At 43.3% G+C, this 17553-nt stretch overlaps 1 protein-coding gene across 2 annotated transcripts in view; it reads right to left on the reverse strand.

Moving 5' to 3' along the window:
- CUNH1orf21 (chromosome unknown C1orf21 homolog) overlaps positions 1 to 17553 on the reverse strand; it is a 201950-nt gene that overhangs the window by 70620 nt on the left and 113777 nt on the right. The gene's annotated exons all lie outside the window — the stretch shown is intronic.

Raw genomic sequence — 17553 nt, forward strand, 5'->3', positions numbered from 1 at the left:
CCTGAGGTAGTGGGTTTTATTTATTTATTTATTTTAATAGTATAAACTGTACCTGGGCACTCTCTCCCAGTTTGAGTTCTTTGCTTTCCAACCACTTGGGGTTTAAGGATCTTCAGAAGAGCAGCTATCATCTAATAGAATCCTGTGAAGGGCAACGTGTGAGATAGTTCCTTTAGCAAACCTTTACAGCCCTCTTGGAAGATTGGCATGGCTGCTTCTGTTGAAAATCTGAGGCTCGAATGTATGTCCTGACTTGTCTGAGGTCAGACAGGCAATGGCATGTGATCAGAGCCCACGGGCACTTCTACACTACACTAGAGCTGACGTGAGATTTTTACCAAAAAAGTCAGATGCAAAATTCAGCTTGCTGAGAAAAATAAGAAAAAGAAAGAATTGTCTTGGGCTGGAGAGATGGCTCGCTCAGTGGTTAAGAGCACTGGCTGCTCTTCTAGAGGTCCTGAGTTCAATTCCCAGCCACCACATGGTGGCTCACAACCGTCTGTAATGGGATTCAATGTCTTATCCTGGTGTGTCTGAAGACAGCTACAGTGTACTCATATACATAAAATAAATAAATACATCTAAAAAAAGAGTATTCTTTAAACAATCAAAACAAAACAAAAGTAGAACCCACATGAGACCACCTGAGAGGAAGTCCGTCGGCTCCACACGCGAAGGAGAAAAACCAAAACAAGAAGAAAACTGTTATTTTTAGACTATCGCAGTGATGGCATGAAATTCGAGCCATGCTTCTAGTCTGTTATGGGGACAAACACTGACAGTGACCAGGTGGCTGGGGAAAGATAAACATAGGCCCTGAAACTGGCCTGAGCTACAACCCAAGCTGTACCCTGCTGACTCCTGAGGGTCAGGGAGTAGGCCTGCTCTCAGAACATGCTGGATCTTAAGCTCCATTTTCTTATAACTCACTCTCAAATACTAGGAGAAGAAGTGTGAGAAACTAGGGGGAACCTGGCCCTAATGACACGGCTACGCAGCACTCACAAGAAGGAAAGCTTAGAAGACTTCGGAGGCAGTTATAAATCCCTGAAACGAACCTCGTGCATCCTGTGAAAAATACTCAGGAATCTCACCGGGCATTTTCATTAAGAAATGAAGTAGAGCAGGACACGCCTACTCTGTGACAGAACTAACGTCCCATGGCCTAGGCATCGGTAGAGTTGGCACTACAGGTTGGTGGGTGAGTGGGGCCCAGGCACTAGAAATGGACACAGAGCAGTAAGAGTAAGCAGATATGGGAAAGGAGAGAAAATGGCAGACATAGCCAACACAGCACTGAGAGGTCTCCAAAGAAGTGGGTGAAGAGCAAAGGTGAGAGTCAGCTCTAAAAAAACCAAAACCAAAACCAAAACCAAAAACAAAAACAAAAACAAAAACAAAAAAAAACACCAAAGGCAAATCAAAACGAGCAAACCACTGACCAGAACCTCTGCTATGGTACGTGTGGTTCCAAAAACAAAACATACAGGTAGAAAGCAATATTGTCTTGGTCATGCCCACCTCAGATGCTGTGGAGGACAAATGAGACGCAACGATGAGTTAGGTCTGCAGAAGGGATAAAGCCTACAGAATAGTTACATGTGGGGATGTGTTCCATCAGACCTTAGTGTGCACCAGGGTTACCCCATACCATATCTACAAAAGCCAGACTGCCCCAAATATCAGGGACAGAAACAGAGAGGAGTTTCTCAGTGTGGAGACGCTGACAGTGACAGGGCTAGGTGACCAGTTGCTCCTGCATGGGGTAATAGGTAAGTATGGTGATTGATAATGATTTTTGATTAAAGAGAAGGCAGTAGCTATTAAAAGGACACATGACCAGGTATGGTGGCTTTCAACTGTAATCTCGGGGAGGCAGAAGCAAGGGAGAGAGGGAGAGGAGAAGAGGGGGAGTAGGAGGGGGAGGGAGAGGGAGAGGGAAAGGGGGAAGAGGGAGGAAAGGGAGGAAGAAAGGGGGGAGGAGAGGGAGAGGGATGGGGAGATAGAGAGGGCACACCCAAGAGAACTGAAGCTACCTCTTGCCAGTGTCCACATTGGGTAACCTAGTCTGAGCAGGGCTGGAGAGCTCGCCCTACTGGTGTGCATAAGGGAGAGCAGATGGGGTGACCAGTTCAGCTGCCACCCAGGTCCAGATCCATGGCTTTGAGTTGGTCCACCCCCAAATCTACATCATCTGTGAACTGCTGGGACGAGCGCTGATCTAAAACTGTAGGATCTCCATGACACAGGGCAACAATAGGATGATCAGGAGGAGCCCCAGTAAAAATCCAGTATTGATGACATCACAGAAGCCAGAGACCTTAAGCCAGACCAATGACTCAGTGCAATGAACATTTGCAAGTGAAGATGTGAGGACAGACAGACATACTGTGGGACACACTGCGACACACGGCAGCTTCCACAATGAGATGTTTCCTATGTTTTGCTTTGTTTATTTATTTTTATGTCTGTGCGTTATTTTAATTTTAGTGGGTGGAAAATGCAACAGCAGAGGGCGGATACAAGTGGATGGGGGAGAGGATGTGAAACTCACAAAGAAAGAAAAAAGAAAAAAAGAAAATTAACAGCGCCAAGTGTAAGTTTGTGATGCTACTAACGGCTAACAGAGGGATTTGAAAGTCCAAAGTCGTAGAATTAGTCTTATGCTGAAAGTGGACTGAAGTTACTTTATCCAGAGGTGGTTATCATCACCAGCGCCACCATTCTAAACATCATCATCATCTTCATCCCTGTCAAAATTGTAACACTGTCACAAATGCAGTCACCCATGACTCAGCACTTATGATATGGCCGACACCATCTTGCTTTAAACTTCAAAATGAATCGATGTGGGGGGGTGTTATTATTGTCTCCATTTTTGCAGATGTGGAAACTAAGGTTCAGAACAATCAAGCTATTTACCAGTGGCCCAGGATTATAGCCCAGTCCTTAACTGCTTTACCTCCCTGCCTCGATGACTTAGCTGCAACCAGAAGAATGGGGTATGTATGATTTCTTTAAAAAAAGAAAATCACTATTCTATCTATGTACATATACATTCCTTTACTTACATGGTTGCTAGGGATGGGACTCTGGGTCTCATTCATGTTAGAAAAATGCTCTACTACTGAGCAATATACACTGAATGCATATTCTCTTTACATTCTATTTAAAGGAACAATAACCATTACTGCAGCTACTATTGACATAGAATCCATATGTGCTAGGCACCGCATTAAAACATCTTCTATCTGATAACTCAATACTAACAGCTCTGTAAGATATGAAGGTGAAGGTATAGGTGCTGTAAATCTTATGATGCCATTAGCATTGCTCAGGGTCACCTAGCTGGTAGGCTGCAAAGTCATATTTGAATAGTGTCTCTTTTTGTTTTTTTTTTTTTTATTTATTATATGTAAGTACACTGTAGCTGTCTTCAGACACCCCAGAAGAGGGCGCCAGATCTCATTACGGATGGTTGTTAGCCACCATGTGGTTGCTGGGATTTGAACTCTGGACCTTTGGAAGAGCAGTCGGGTGCTCTTACCCACTGAGCCATCTCACCAGCCCCTGAATAGTGTCTCTTTGACTTTGACATGCAAACTGCTTCTCTGCTATGCTACCTTTCTAGGGGCATTAGAAATAAAAGGACATAAGGCTGACTTTAGTTTTGACAAAGCCCAGTGACTGCTTCTGCCACGTTTACTGAGGACTTCCAGGATAAGCCCAATTTAGTAAGTGTCCCCCAAGGTCCTTAACTCTTTTCCGTGACCTTCCTCCTGCCACCATCTTCCAGTGCTCCCCTCCCCACCTTGAACCTTTCATTCTCCTTTTCTGGGCTGTGACCTCCTTCCATCTCCTGCTTCACAGGTGTACGGATCTTTGGACAGCATTTCTCTTGCCATACCATCATACCACAATAATGAGTAATTATAACATATTTCTAACACATAGCTATAAAAAACACTATGTTTATGTATGTTCATGTGTAGCATCGATAATGTCTTTGAAACTAGCTCCGTAGTCATTTTTCCTAACAAGCACTTGTTACTCCTGCCTCTGGTGTCTCATGCAGATTACATGTGGACACTTCTTAGGGACCGAAGCTGTGTACCCATTCACACACCTTAACTAACAAACTATAAAATCCTGTGTCTTTCATTTCCTTTCTATCTCTAAAGCATAAGTCTGGCCAAGAGTAGATACTCAAGACACATTTACTAATTGAATGAGAAAAATGAAATCAGGAAGAAAAGACAGGGGGTTATTAAATTAGGTGAAAACCTATTTCAAAGAGTTGGCAATCAAAGCATGCAGAGCGAAAACGGCCTTGAGGTATCATCTGTATTTACCATTAAATCTGAGAACGTTTTTAAAACCTAAAATACTCATTTTTTAGACCCGTGTTGAGACTGGCGATCTCCACAGTAGTGGGAGGCTCTAGGCAGTGAATGTCAGAAACAATAAAACTATTCAAGACCATCGAGTCAGTGACCCCACTTCTGAAGACTTATCTAAGGAAATAAATCAAGAGCAGAGTCTGCTGGATTTGGGGCATGCTTACAGAAACATTATGTACTATGTAATGATGAATGTCAGGAAATAGACGAATACTCAGTTGCAGGATAAAAGCAAAGGAAAAATCAATCTGAAGTACTTTTACACACCCATTAAAATTTAACATGATGACGATAAAGGAAAATGGAAAATGATATAATACTTAAAAAAAAAACACACAAAATTTATGCCGGCCATGACTGTGCATCTATAAAAGCTATTATATGCATCTAAGAAAGATAGACGGCTTTCTACCCTCAACAGCCCCAATGAAAAATGATGATGACAGGATTGCATATGTCCTTTAAATCAAGCTTTAAGATGTAGTGGCCCTAAAAATGGATCTGGACACACATTGGACACTGCCTTGCATTTTAGTAGGTGAACCACCTCAGGCAAGGAGCTCAGCTTCTCTCAAGTTACTGGACTCACTGTCAAACAGAAAACGCTTCCAATTGCTTTGCATATTTATTAATGTCTTATAAACACATACACCTGGCTGTGATGTTTAATGTTCCTTATTAACGTGACTGGATTTAGAATCACCAAGGAGACACACTTGTGGTTGGTTCCAGGATGATTTAACTGAGCAAGGCAGGCCCACCCCAAATATGTGCAGCACCATCTCCTTGGCTGGGGTCCCTGTGTGAGAGAGGAGAGGTGAGCTGAGAGCAGCTCTCCAGCAAGTGTCTCATGTTCCCTCACCCGCTTTCTGCCACACTTTCCCTGTTAGGACAGACCCAAATACAACCTTCCTCCTTAAGTCGCTTTTGCCAGGTTAAGTCTTACCAATGAGAACTATGCTAGCAGTTAGTAGCATTTCACAACAGTTACTTTGCTGACCCTTCAAAAACCTTGTAAGATAATGCATTGTGTGGTTCCGTGGTCTGGAGTTAAGTATAGCAAAATAATGACTTTCAAAGGCTTCCAAAGAGCCATGGGATACAAAGTGTGGACACAGTCAAGCTAACAGTCACTCCTGTCTGCTACACCAGGCCTTGGGCTAAGGCTTCCCTTGCTGTCTCATGCAGCCTTTACAACAGCCTTGTTAGCAAGACCTTGTGACTATGTCCTCCTTGTGACTATGTCCTGAGGAAGTGTAGGTCCAGAGAGGTTCATGAGAGCACTCTAGTTAAGAAGAGTGCAGAGGGGCTGGTGAGATGGCTCAGTGGGTAAGAGCACCCGACTGCTCTTCCGAAGGTCCAGAGTTCAAATCCCAGCAACCACATGGTAGCTCACAACCACCCGAAATGAGATCTGATGCCCTCTTCTGGTGTGTCTGAAGACAGCTACAGTGTACTTACAAATAGTAAATAAATAAATCTTAAAAAAAAAAAAAAAAAGAAGAGTGCAGAGGTCTGCGCCTGGGGATCTGAATTCACAGCCAGGTGTCTCACCATCATGTGACCGTGTGTCCAGTTTTGTTAGGGTGTGTTCAGAGCCCTTCAGATCTTAAGGCTCACACTCCGTTATGTCAGGCCTGGGAGAGTTCTGCTAGGCTACTGTGATTCTCTAAGCCCCTGGCCTCTCTTTCTGCTCTCCCTCAGCCTCATCTCTCTCACTGCCCTCCAAGAGTCTGCTTTCCTACAAGCTGTCCCCATGACTAACTGTCCCCATGACCTGTTGCTCATTTGCTCTGTGGTTAGAGCTTGAGCATTAGTAAGTCCCATCTCTGATACTTCTTTACCAGTCTGTTCCCTCTGGAATATGGGCATCACAAAGAGACCATGTTTCTGGCAATTTTGTAATTCCCTTTATTTCTCCTCTAGGTACAGTTCCCATACATGATTACTTGTAGAATGGACAGAGCATCCCAGCCTGGAGGTTACTTCCAACAATGAGGCCAACATTGTAGCACTGTTCCGTATACACAGACAGTTAAAGGAGCACGTGGCCCTCTACAGTGGTTTCTATAATACTTTAAGGATCTAGCTAAATTGAAACCAGGGCGAGAATCTCTCCCATGAAGGCTTCCCTGATGTTCTGTTAGAGTCATGCGCACAGGGTCACATGTCCACCTTTTAGACCCATCAGGACATTCCATGGAAACAGGCTCCTTGTGGGTTTGTCTCTCAGCAGTAGGCTGAGGACTCTGAGTATGCCAGAGCACATCCAAAACCAAGCAAGGCAACTGAAATGTAGTCAGTGACTAACGAATACTTACTACGTGAGTGAGTAGATGGATAGACAGAGTTGAGACTCTTTTTTCTGGGTTCCACTCATTGTGCATTTTAGATTCACTCATTTTATTTTTGTGTATATGAGTGTTTTGCCTGCATATATGTATGCACCACGAACACACCTGGTGCCTGCAGAGGTCAGAAGAGGGCACTGGATTCTCTGGGACAGAAGTTATGGATGGCTGTGATAAAATATGTGGGTGCTGGAAACCAAACCTAGGTCCTATGCAAGAGCAACAAGTGCTTTAAGCACTGAGCCATCTCCCCAGCCTCTGACATCTCCATCTGTAACATGCTGGATTACTTCATTAGCACGCTGTGGGACCTCTCCATTTCACAGCACTCCTAGAATATTATGTAAAAATAAATCAACAAATGTATTGGTCCCTTTGTGCTGAATTTTGAATCTTTCTGTTTCTTGTCAGGGATTGGGAAGTTACCAAGAGCTTTAGCCCTGTAAAGATTTTCTCCCATTTTAAAAATAGCAATTTTACTTTTGGAAAAGTAAAAGGGTATTTTTAACTTAAGCATCCTTTGAAAGCAGAGAAAGTGAGAAGAGTCACTTGGTTAACCTGCTCTCTCCATATCCTCTGCGAGGCTCAGGAGCGAGGTACAATCAGAAAGGTCTGTGGATGAAGATGCCTTCAAAAGTGGAAATAAGACAGACACGGAAGACTGTCGAGTCCAAAGCTGACTCTAATTATCAAGGCCACTGGGGTAACCAAGATATGCCAAACGTTTAGCTAATTAGCAGGCTCTTGAGACAAGACCACTGCCTAAAGATAGACACAGCTTTTCCTCATTAGTGTGTGATGAGAAACTCTATTAAAACAAGCAATATCATTTACAATAAACTCTGAATTTGTTCTTTCTCAAATTTCATATGCAATATGGGCTAATCTAAACTTGACGACTGGGAGTTAAGAGGCAGAATCCTCCACGTTAAACACAATGACTCAACATTGGCCACCATATTAGGCCTCTTAGAAGAGTAAAGAGTTAATAAATTATAATACTATATTTATGTTCAAAGACTAAAATTGGAATGTGAAAGATTCCGTGGGTCATGAATGGTTCACAAAACAATAAACCTGTGATTCCCAAGCACTGAAGTTCCTGAAATCCTCTAGAAAGTTCTGAAGGCACAGGCTACAAATCAGTAGTTCTCAACCTGTGGGTCGCAACCCCTCCAAGGGTTGAACAACCCCCTCATAGGAGTTGCCTGAGGCCAGTGGAAAACACAGATAATTGCATTACAATCTATAACAGTAGCAAAATTACAGTTACGAAGTAACAATGTAATAATTTTATGGTTGAGGGTCACCACAGCATGAGGAACTGTATCAAAGGGCTGTAGCACTAGGAAGGTTGAGAACCACTGCTCTAGATGGAAATCAGGAAACAGAGATGAGAGGAATAGCAGCAGCCTTTTATTAAGAACCTACTATGTGCTGTTTTCTACTAGGTTTTACAAAGAACATGTAACTTATGCCTCAAACTAACCCAGACCTGTGACCATCATTCCTGTTGGGAGAGGAAGAAGGGCAAGGTTTGTGGAATTTGCTGTTGTGTTGCTGGGTTAGGAGCAAGACTGGTGCTTTTCTCAGATTTGTTCTGTATGAGACCTGATGGACAACAGGTCTCTCTCTGTTCCCTGCGGTAGAGAGTATGTCTGTGGGTACCAAGTGCTTATAAGGGTGTTTCCTTCAGGAGTTTTTCTTGATCAACTTTTCTTTTTGAATAAGAATTAGATGGAAGGGCTCAATCCAGATTTCTGAAGTTTGTGGGGTTTCCCGCAGTGCTTTTCCCATGGGGCACTCCTTACCTCCCCAGAAATTTGAGCAAGTTGGTGATTCTAGCAGACTATAGCTCCCAAAGGTGGCTGGGGCATTCTCTCCCATTCCCTCTGTCCCTCTGCCATGCCTGTCACTCTGCCATTAACAAGTGGGGTCTATTTTCCTTTTCTTTACACCTGGTAGGCTCTGTAACAATTATAGGAAGTGCCCCTACCTGTACAAAGCCAATTACCTGATAAAATCTATGACTGGCATCAGTGTAACCAACTACAAGAACCCACACCATGTAGAAAAGTCCCATGTAGTCACTTGTCCTCCTGGTGAGGTCACAGCCTCTATGAACTGCAGTCCTGTGTGCAAACCACCTTGATCGTCTAGCCTAGCACAGCCCATGCCCTAAGCAGATACCCTTGAGATCTCAGCAGGATCTATAGTCAAGCAATCTGCAGAAGCTTCAGCCAAGAAGGAAGGCACCACACAGTGTAGAGGCCTGTCATTAGACATAATCACAGCTCATCAGACCAATACTGATGGCAAAGCCTAGAAGAATCAACTGTACCTCTCTGAAGCAACTAGAATTTTATCTTGGGAATAGGCTGTGCACATAAAATACCATATGTACTTCAAGTAGTGGCTAGGCTGTAGTCATCAAACATGCTTACTGAAAATTAACTTTGGACAGCTTGGAAGGACTCCAAAAATGTACATTTTACTTACTGTTTTTTTGGGTACTTATCAATAGGTGGGGGGAGGGGCAGGAGGGTCTTGCAAAATGTTTGTCTTTATTTTTAGCTCAGAAACAAGGGTAGGGCTTACAACATGATTGAATACACTGAGAGCGACTTTACCACTGAACGCCAAATAATTTTTATTTTCTAAAGCAACAGCCCAAATATAAGCTTGCCTATGATAAGATTTAGAGTATTATTAGCTGGATTTATTTTTATATTCCATGTCAAGTTCTATCCAAGATAGCAAGAGGGAATTCGGCACTAATGATCCCAAGTAAAAGCCCATCATCTTCCAGTTAGCAATATGCATGGAAGAGTCATTAAAATTTCCCACTGCTTGGTAGCTTACTCCTTCTCATCACTGAGTAATATTCCATTGCACGGATGTGCCATCCTTTGTCCACTCATCCACCAAAGACAGCTTGGTTTCTTCTAGCTTCAGGTGATTATGAGTATCACGTGGCTTCTGTATGGTTTTCAATCAACTCCGGAAAGGGCCTAAAAGCATCATTGCTAAACATACGGCGAGACTATATTTAGCCTTGTATGTTCTATTTTTTGCTTGGGAATGTTACATTTCTATGCATATGAGGTATAAAAACACAATGGGTCTCACGGGACTTGTAAGTGATTCTTCTTATTTTTATTCACTTCTATCTTTTGCCAAGTGTGTTTTAAAGTAACTCAAGCAAGCAGTATATTTATGAACAAGGAGAAGTTAATTTTGGAGGCACAGTTAAACAACATGAACACGCGGCACTGTCTACATCTTGGCTCACCCTCTCCCTGGCCAACAGGGATTGTTAGATAACGAGCTTCCGTGTTGTGTTGTGGGGGTTAAGAAACCTCTGTGGAACACTAGCAAGAACACACTTTCCCCTTCCTAACTACAGCTGCTGTCTCCTGTTGTCCCTTGTATATTTTGTATGCCAAAGACTTCAGAGTATGGAGACCCTGGGCAACATCTGGGAGACCCAGAGTCATGGCAGTCTTGAGTGTCTCTGTTCTAACAGTGAGCCTTCTGCTTTGTTTCTGGACCAAACCCCTCTTCACATACTTCTTCTTTCTCTAGAGTCCAATCTCACTTCTGATCCCAGTTCCCTTAAACATAAAAATCCATCAAGGAAGTGTTTATCTGGGCTTAACCAAACCCCTAAATCGCCAGGCTATGGGAAGTGTGTAAGGTACCACCCATTCAGACGCAAACCAGAAGAGCAAGACGGCTCACTGAGTTTGGGAAGAGATGGTTGTCACTCTCCATTGTTGTATTTTACAAAGAAGGAAGAAATCTGGCATCAACTATCATACAGAACACTGAGTAAATAAATTCAATTAGCCCCACCACACATGGGAAGCAGGCAGTTGGAGCAGCATTTTCATATGTCTATTATGATACTGACAGGCTAAGCAATACACCCTCCTGCTTTTGAAGGAGAAGGATGCATATTTTACGCCTTGTTCGTTTATTCTTCCCAACCCCTCCCTCCATCCCCGCCCCCCTCTCTCTGTTCTCTTCACAGTTTCAGAATTACCAAGAACCCTTTGAAGATAAAAGCCGTGAAGCTGGTGAGTCCTTCATCTCCACAAAGTCTAGATATTATCTTCTCACAGTGAAGGGGAGATGCTGACTAGAGTTTGTGGAAACATGGGGCTTCTTTGGATACTCACTTCCATGACATAAATTATTAAGCTGGGGTAAAGCCACCTCATGAGTTTGTCAACAGAGGAGTGAAATTTATACACTCTGGTTTTATTTTTAGCTTGACATGGGTTATAATAGAGAAATCTGAACAGCCTGTGGAAACAGCACACCACTAAACTATGGCTCTAAGCACTCTGATGACATTGGTCATCTCAACTGTCACTCATTTCCCTGACTCCACTGTTGTAACCGAACCACTTGCAAACAAAATGTCCATGTGTGAGTGAGATCAAACAATATCCTAAATGACCTAAACAGAATTTCTCCTTCAAGATGGCTTCTGCCTAGTTTTACTTAAACATCGGGGTCACAGTTGGAAAAAGAGAGAAGAAATCAAAACCAAACATTGCTGTGTCTATTCTATCATGTTGGGGGGCTATTCTAGAGGTTGTCCCTGCTGGGCAGATGGACACCAAGAACAGACTCGTCTAAGACCATTCAAGGAAAGCATCTTCAAAAGCAATCCCTCTGGCAACAAGGCTGGGAACAGAAGTCACCCCCACCCTCCATCTTTAACTTAGACCAGTAGGGTCTGCCCTATTCAGTCTATAGATGCAAATACTGTATTAAAGTACATAAAGTTACTTCCAGTACACCAGGAACTACTGTGCCACCCAAGGAAAAAAGATAAAAGCTAAAATGTAAAACCAGATATGTCAACTGGTCACAGAGACTTCCCAATATACTCCGCCAGCCTCCCACGTCACTGATGATCCCTGTCCCCTTCTCCAAGACTGGCTCAACATTTCCTTATGCTCAAAATCTTTCCAGTCACCAGCTGATGACAAGCTGGCCCACAATGACTCTCCTAGGATCCCAAGTGAAGGCCCACACCATTCTATGCTAGGACCCCCACCCCATCTTCCTGAGGCCTCACTAAGAGACTCCCCTTACTTCTACTTGCACTGTGCACATCGGTCTCCCTTTGGGTTTCCCGAGAGTCACCACTTGGCCTTGTTGTTCCTGCCATTCCTTCAGTGTGCCTAATGTGCCCAACTGACTGTCAGAACTGAGTTCGCTGAGATAAGGATTTATTCAAGAGACAGAAGACAGTTCTGGGAGCAAACACTTGGCTCACACTCGCCTTGTTAGTGCTACGCATTCAGTATGGGAAAGAGAAAGTGGAACCTGAAATATGACTTCAGTCATTTTCTTCTGTGCTTTCCTGTCACGATGGCCTTGCAGTTGTTTCAGAAACCATTTTTGAGGAGTTGGGATGTGGCACCTGCCTTGCACATGTGGGACTCTGGACCCAATGCCTAGCAACCATATTCTCCAGCCACGTTTGAATGGTTGATTTCTGTGTAGAGTCTGTGTAACGATGTGCATAACTAACCCTTTGCTTCCTACACGTTCACCAAGGTAACAGGGTTTTCTTCCAGGGTTGTGGACAAAACGATTATTTAGCACCTACTTTTTTTCTCTGCCATGAAATAACAGTAACAGCAACAGATCCAGGTGACTGTGTAACTAGGCGTGGCGGTGATGGCTGGAACGTTGTGTTGGACTGTACAGTACAGAACACCTGTGATTCCTGTTTTCATCCCATAACATTCTGTTCCCAAATCGGGAGCCAGGCTTCTGCTAATCACAGGACACTCAGAAGGCTGAGTCAACAGCTCCCTCCCCCTTCAGAGATTAAGCTCCTTTTGTTCTACTTGAAAACAAATTAGCACAGTGCCAGAATCGTCTGTGGGAACCTTGAATGTGCTCCACTCAAGTGACACAAAAGTGCCAGCATCTGGGGAAAGGAAGTCGTCTAAGATTGATAGAGGCACAGCACCTTTCCCACTATCCCTCCTATGCACAGCCAACGGTGAGAGAGAAGGAAGCCACCAAAGCCCTCTCCTCACCCAGTCTGCCCTGATGATCATCCAGAAGATCTTCAGGCTGATGTCAGGCTACATTATGCGGGATCCCTCCCCTCTGGAGAACTTAAGCGCCCTGTGTTTTGGGCCAAGTCTAACACTGAAGTGATAACCACATGATAGGGAAGTATTTAGTCTGCAGTTGTGGTTTAAATGTGGCATCTCCTCCATGGGTTCCTAGGTTTGGTCACTTGATTGTTCTGGAAGGCTGTGGAACACTCAGGTGGAGTAGTATTAAAAAAGGTAGGTTTCTGGAGGGCAGGCCCTAAGGCTTGACAGCCTGCCCCACTTCCTGTCTGATCTCTGCTTCCTGCTGCATCAATTATCAGGGATACACGTGTCATCCAGGGACTGCCCAGGGCCTTCCTCTTCAAAATGGGCATTATCCCCAGGAACGGTGACCAAAATGAACTCACTCTCCCTCAAGCTGCTTCTTCTTGTGTATGTGGTCACATCACGACAGGTCACTCATTGTCCTTGTGTCAATAAAAGACGAAGCGTGTCCTCTTTTGCTTTGTTGTGGGAACTTTTCAGTGTCTAAAGGTCCCTAAGCCAGGAAGTGAGTCCCTCCAAGTTCAGACACTCCCATTCCCAATGACTCACCTAAGTCAAAGGCGTCCTGCAACTCTAAGGACAAGACAGAAATCAAAAGTTTGTGCTGTGCATCATTTGAGAGAAAAGAAAATCTCCTCATTTATACAAAGGTATCTTGAAAGGGCGAATCAAGATCAATGCAACACTTGTCAATCGTGGGAGCTCATGCTTAAACGAGCACAAGAAACAGACCGGAGTGGCACGACTTAACAGCTCTTGAGGGAGGATGGCCTCTACATGGTAAGTGTTAATTAAGGAAGTCAAGACAGGGTTTTATTAAACAGTGAGGAGGACTTCCCACACTAGCAGTGGCAAAAGGTTGCATTCTGCCAAGTCTAAAGTAATAAATGCGTAAATTATTTGCAATGAAAACTGTGAACTCCCATGGAATGAAACTGAACAGTTCTCAAGGTCCGTATGGCTGATTTATATACCCCCCCAACCCCTGGAATCTATCTACCAAAGACAAGAAGAAAATGCCACCATCCTGCTTATGACTGTGAAGTAGTCAAAACCAGAAAACTGTTATAACATCTCCTTTGAATACATGAATTTTCAACCAAAGTTCTAAATACTAAAAAAAAAATAATAATAAAAATCTCCCTTGAACACTTTATCGGTTCTTTCTCATATGTTCCTAAGTAATGAAATTGGATTCACAAAATTAAAATAATAATAGCCAATAATGGTGTAGTCTTCCCCAGGAACTGTGCTACTATCTTACGTAATTTGTACAAATTCTCCCTAAAGTGAGTTCCAGGATCATGTCCATTTTGCAAATCAGTTAGCTGAACTTGGTGTGCCACTAGTTTGGAGCACATCTGTATCTATGAATCTTCCCCCATGCACAGATATTTGTGGGGAAACACAGAGCACTGCTGTTTCAGGTTCATTTTAAAGAATCCTACACAGCATCACAATACATATATCAACACGGAGATTGGCATGGTTTTCTCCAAAACAGTTCCAATTCCTTTTTTAATTGCTACCTGGCGTGATGTAACTACTGTTCTCCTGCTGACTGGAAGAAAGGTCTGCCTTCAACTTTCTATAAACAGCACTATTAATGAACGTCTCATGCAAGCTTCCTCCTGCATGCAGGCAGCTGCCCATTGCACACAGCTGTAGAAGTGCTGGGTCACAGCCATGCATGTTTAAACTGCCAGAGATACCAACCACTACACTGCCCTCTGAGAGAAGTGTTTGCCGCTGGTACATCAACATATATTTTCCTACCATCCGGTCAAAGTCTGATATTATTAAATTTCAAGTTTTTGCCAATCCAAATGGATGAAACATGGGATCACAGTTTAATTTGCATGTCCCTAATTTCAATAAGTAGTATTAGATGACACCACCTAAACTGGCAATTAAAGTCACTGAGTGATTGTAGGGACATATAAAATGTATATGTATACTAAACATATTATTTTACTTTAAGATACCAAGATGTATATTTCTTTTCTCATCTATTATCACAAGGAAATGGCTTCTCCTTTCCATGAGGGACACCGACCATGTCCTCGATGCACACCTGAGATTCCTGTTTGATTTCTTAAGGGAAGTTAGAAAGCAACGGCCGGCCTCGTAAAAGAATCGGAATGTAGAATTCAATTAAACAGCAAGCTTTTAATAACCCGCCTTCATCAAGACTTTTCAAAGCATTCCATTTAAATTTCACTGTAACAGCTCTCTCCATGCTGGTGTTTCACTGGCTTGCATATTATTTAACTAAATTACATAATTACAATGACATTCAACCAGCACAAACCGGTTTGAGAACCAGCACACCTCTGGCTCTGGGAAACGGGAAAAATCAGATGAACAAAAAGCTCAAGTGTGTTTAGGGGGCAGCCCACCAGAGCCCCAGTGAAGCATGCCTTGCAGGGCAGTGTCCTTCAGGCACACAAAGAAAATGCATCTCAAAGTATGCACAGTCCAGAACATGGAGAACAGTCTTTTGTATGCCTATGAGGGTCTGTGCTAGATCTACTGTGAACCACTGGGTGTATTCGTTTCTTTTTTTAAAGAGATTACCCTTTCCTTGTATATTTAGAGGTACTCTTTATGTATCCCAGATATGAGTCCTTTCACTGTGTTCTGATCACCAGTGTTTTCTCCAAAGCTCGCTCCTAACCACCTCCATCTTGCGGCTATTCGGCTTTACAAAAAGAATTTGACTCTGATATCAGCAAAGAAAGCTCTCCCTTTACAGCTCTTGTTAATCTAAGCCGCCATGAAGAAAGTTTCCCTTTGCCAAGACCTGACATAGCTTTCCCTATATTTTCTTCTAATTCTTCTCTAATTCTGAACTCCAGAAGCTTAAGGCCCAACTTTTAAAGCTAGAAAAGGAGAATCTGGAATCCAGGTTGCCACTTGTGTCTGAATAGCTTTTTGATGGTTAAAAAGGAAAAGCAAATCAATCTACTACTTCACCTTGCTTAAGGAGGTAAGAGTAAGAACCAAAGTAGAAGATGCAGATGTACAGCAATGACAGAAATCAGGATAAATGTCTGCTGTGGATTCAGGGTACATCTGTGATGGCCACGGACGAAACATCAGCCATGGAAACTGACAGAAAGGCTTAAGTGACGGGAGATCACAAGCTTTATGGAGTGACTTCTGGGCAGATTGTCCTGCGAGACTGGACACTGACCAACACACACACCATACTAACAGATCACTGAGAATCTCTTCCAACTTTGGAAAGCATCCTGCTCATTCCAGAATCAAAGACATCTAACTCTTCCTGTTCCCATGAGAATGCTTGTGCACTGGAAAACCACCATTGGCAGCACAAATCTTAAGCATTTGGCCAAATGAAGGCACGGGGTTGCCGTACGTGTCACACAAATCAGCCAGAATGACCCGAAGCCTCTCTCTTCAAGTGTGTTTGGCTTGCACAGGATACTAGTGCTAACTCTGAGCATAGAGCGACCAGGAATTCTTTTACAAGGATGCGAAGGGGTGGGGTGGGGTGGGGCAGATTGTGCTGGTCTCAGCAGGATGAGCAGCGAAGACAACCTCAGTCTCCAGCTTCCTCAGGTTTCCAAGGGACAAGCACACGGAGCAGAGGTACAAAAGCGGGGAGCCAAGGCCAGGCTGTCCCAGGCCAGCTTCCAACATCAGTGCCGAGATCTAGTCATTGAACCCACACTGCATCAAGCAAGGAAAGCTCTGCTCTCTAGTATGGAGTATCTCACCTACCCAGGTCTTTGATTTACCTGTTGATGATAAACACAGCAACTACAAACCTTCATGTGAGAAGCCTGGTAACACTAACTTCTACTTTTTGGTCATCGTCCTTTTCCCATGCATCTAAGAACTGCTGTTAGAAATCTAAATGCCATTTATGAAATATGTCATTATCTAGACTCTTCTCAATACCCTCGTCCCCCAGTCTGTGTCCTGGGGATGGAGCCTGTGGACCTGTCTGTCCCAGGCAATCCCCCCCACAATGCTGAGAAGTCCTTTATTTTCAATACTTAAAATATAAAATATTCCCTTGCTGACATTTTACTATTTCGGGCTGTTGGTCACATGTTTAGAAGAGAATGAAGGAAGCAAAACTCATTGCCTCTAACATCCACTAGAATCCTGATGGAAAATGGCAGGCATGGGGTGGGGGTAATACTGTGTCGACCCCTGTGCTACAGTAGAGGTCATTAAGGAATGAAACATGTATTAGAAAAAATGTCAGTGGAGCGAAAATACTTATTGATACACAGAATCCTAAAAAAAAAATCCTAAAAAGTACATGCACTCAATCACACAAGTAAATAATCTAAACATAAGATATCTGCAAAATATGAACGAAACCCATTATGCACCAGGGCAACCGAATAAATATACACTCTTAATTATTTTAACCTCTGAGAAATCAAGTAATATAACTGCCTAAATATTTGATTGAGGCGGGCTGCTGGGAAGAATGTGCACAGTGAATGATACCAGAGCAAGGAGCTCCCCAGCCCCAATCATCGCACGTAGCGCATGAACTCAAATGTGCGGTACCTTCGACACCATGAACGTGAAGAATGGGCTCTTTGGACGCGGACCTATTCTAGAATTCTGTGGTTTTCCTTTGAAAGGCAACTTCCTCATTACAGGTTTCAAATAAAGAAA

Source organism: Mus caroli, unplaced genomic scaffold (genome assembly GCF_978045245.1).
Source record: "Mus caroli unplaced genomic scaffold, Mus_caroli_1 scaffold_1, whole genome shotgun sequence".
Lineage (NCBI taxonomy): Eukaryota > Metazoa > Chordata > Mammalia > Rodentia > Muridae > Mus > Mus caroli.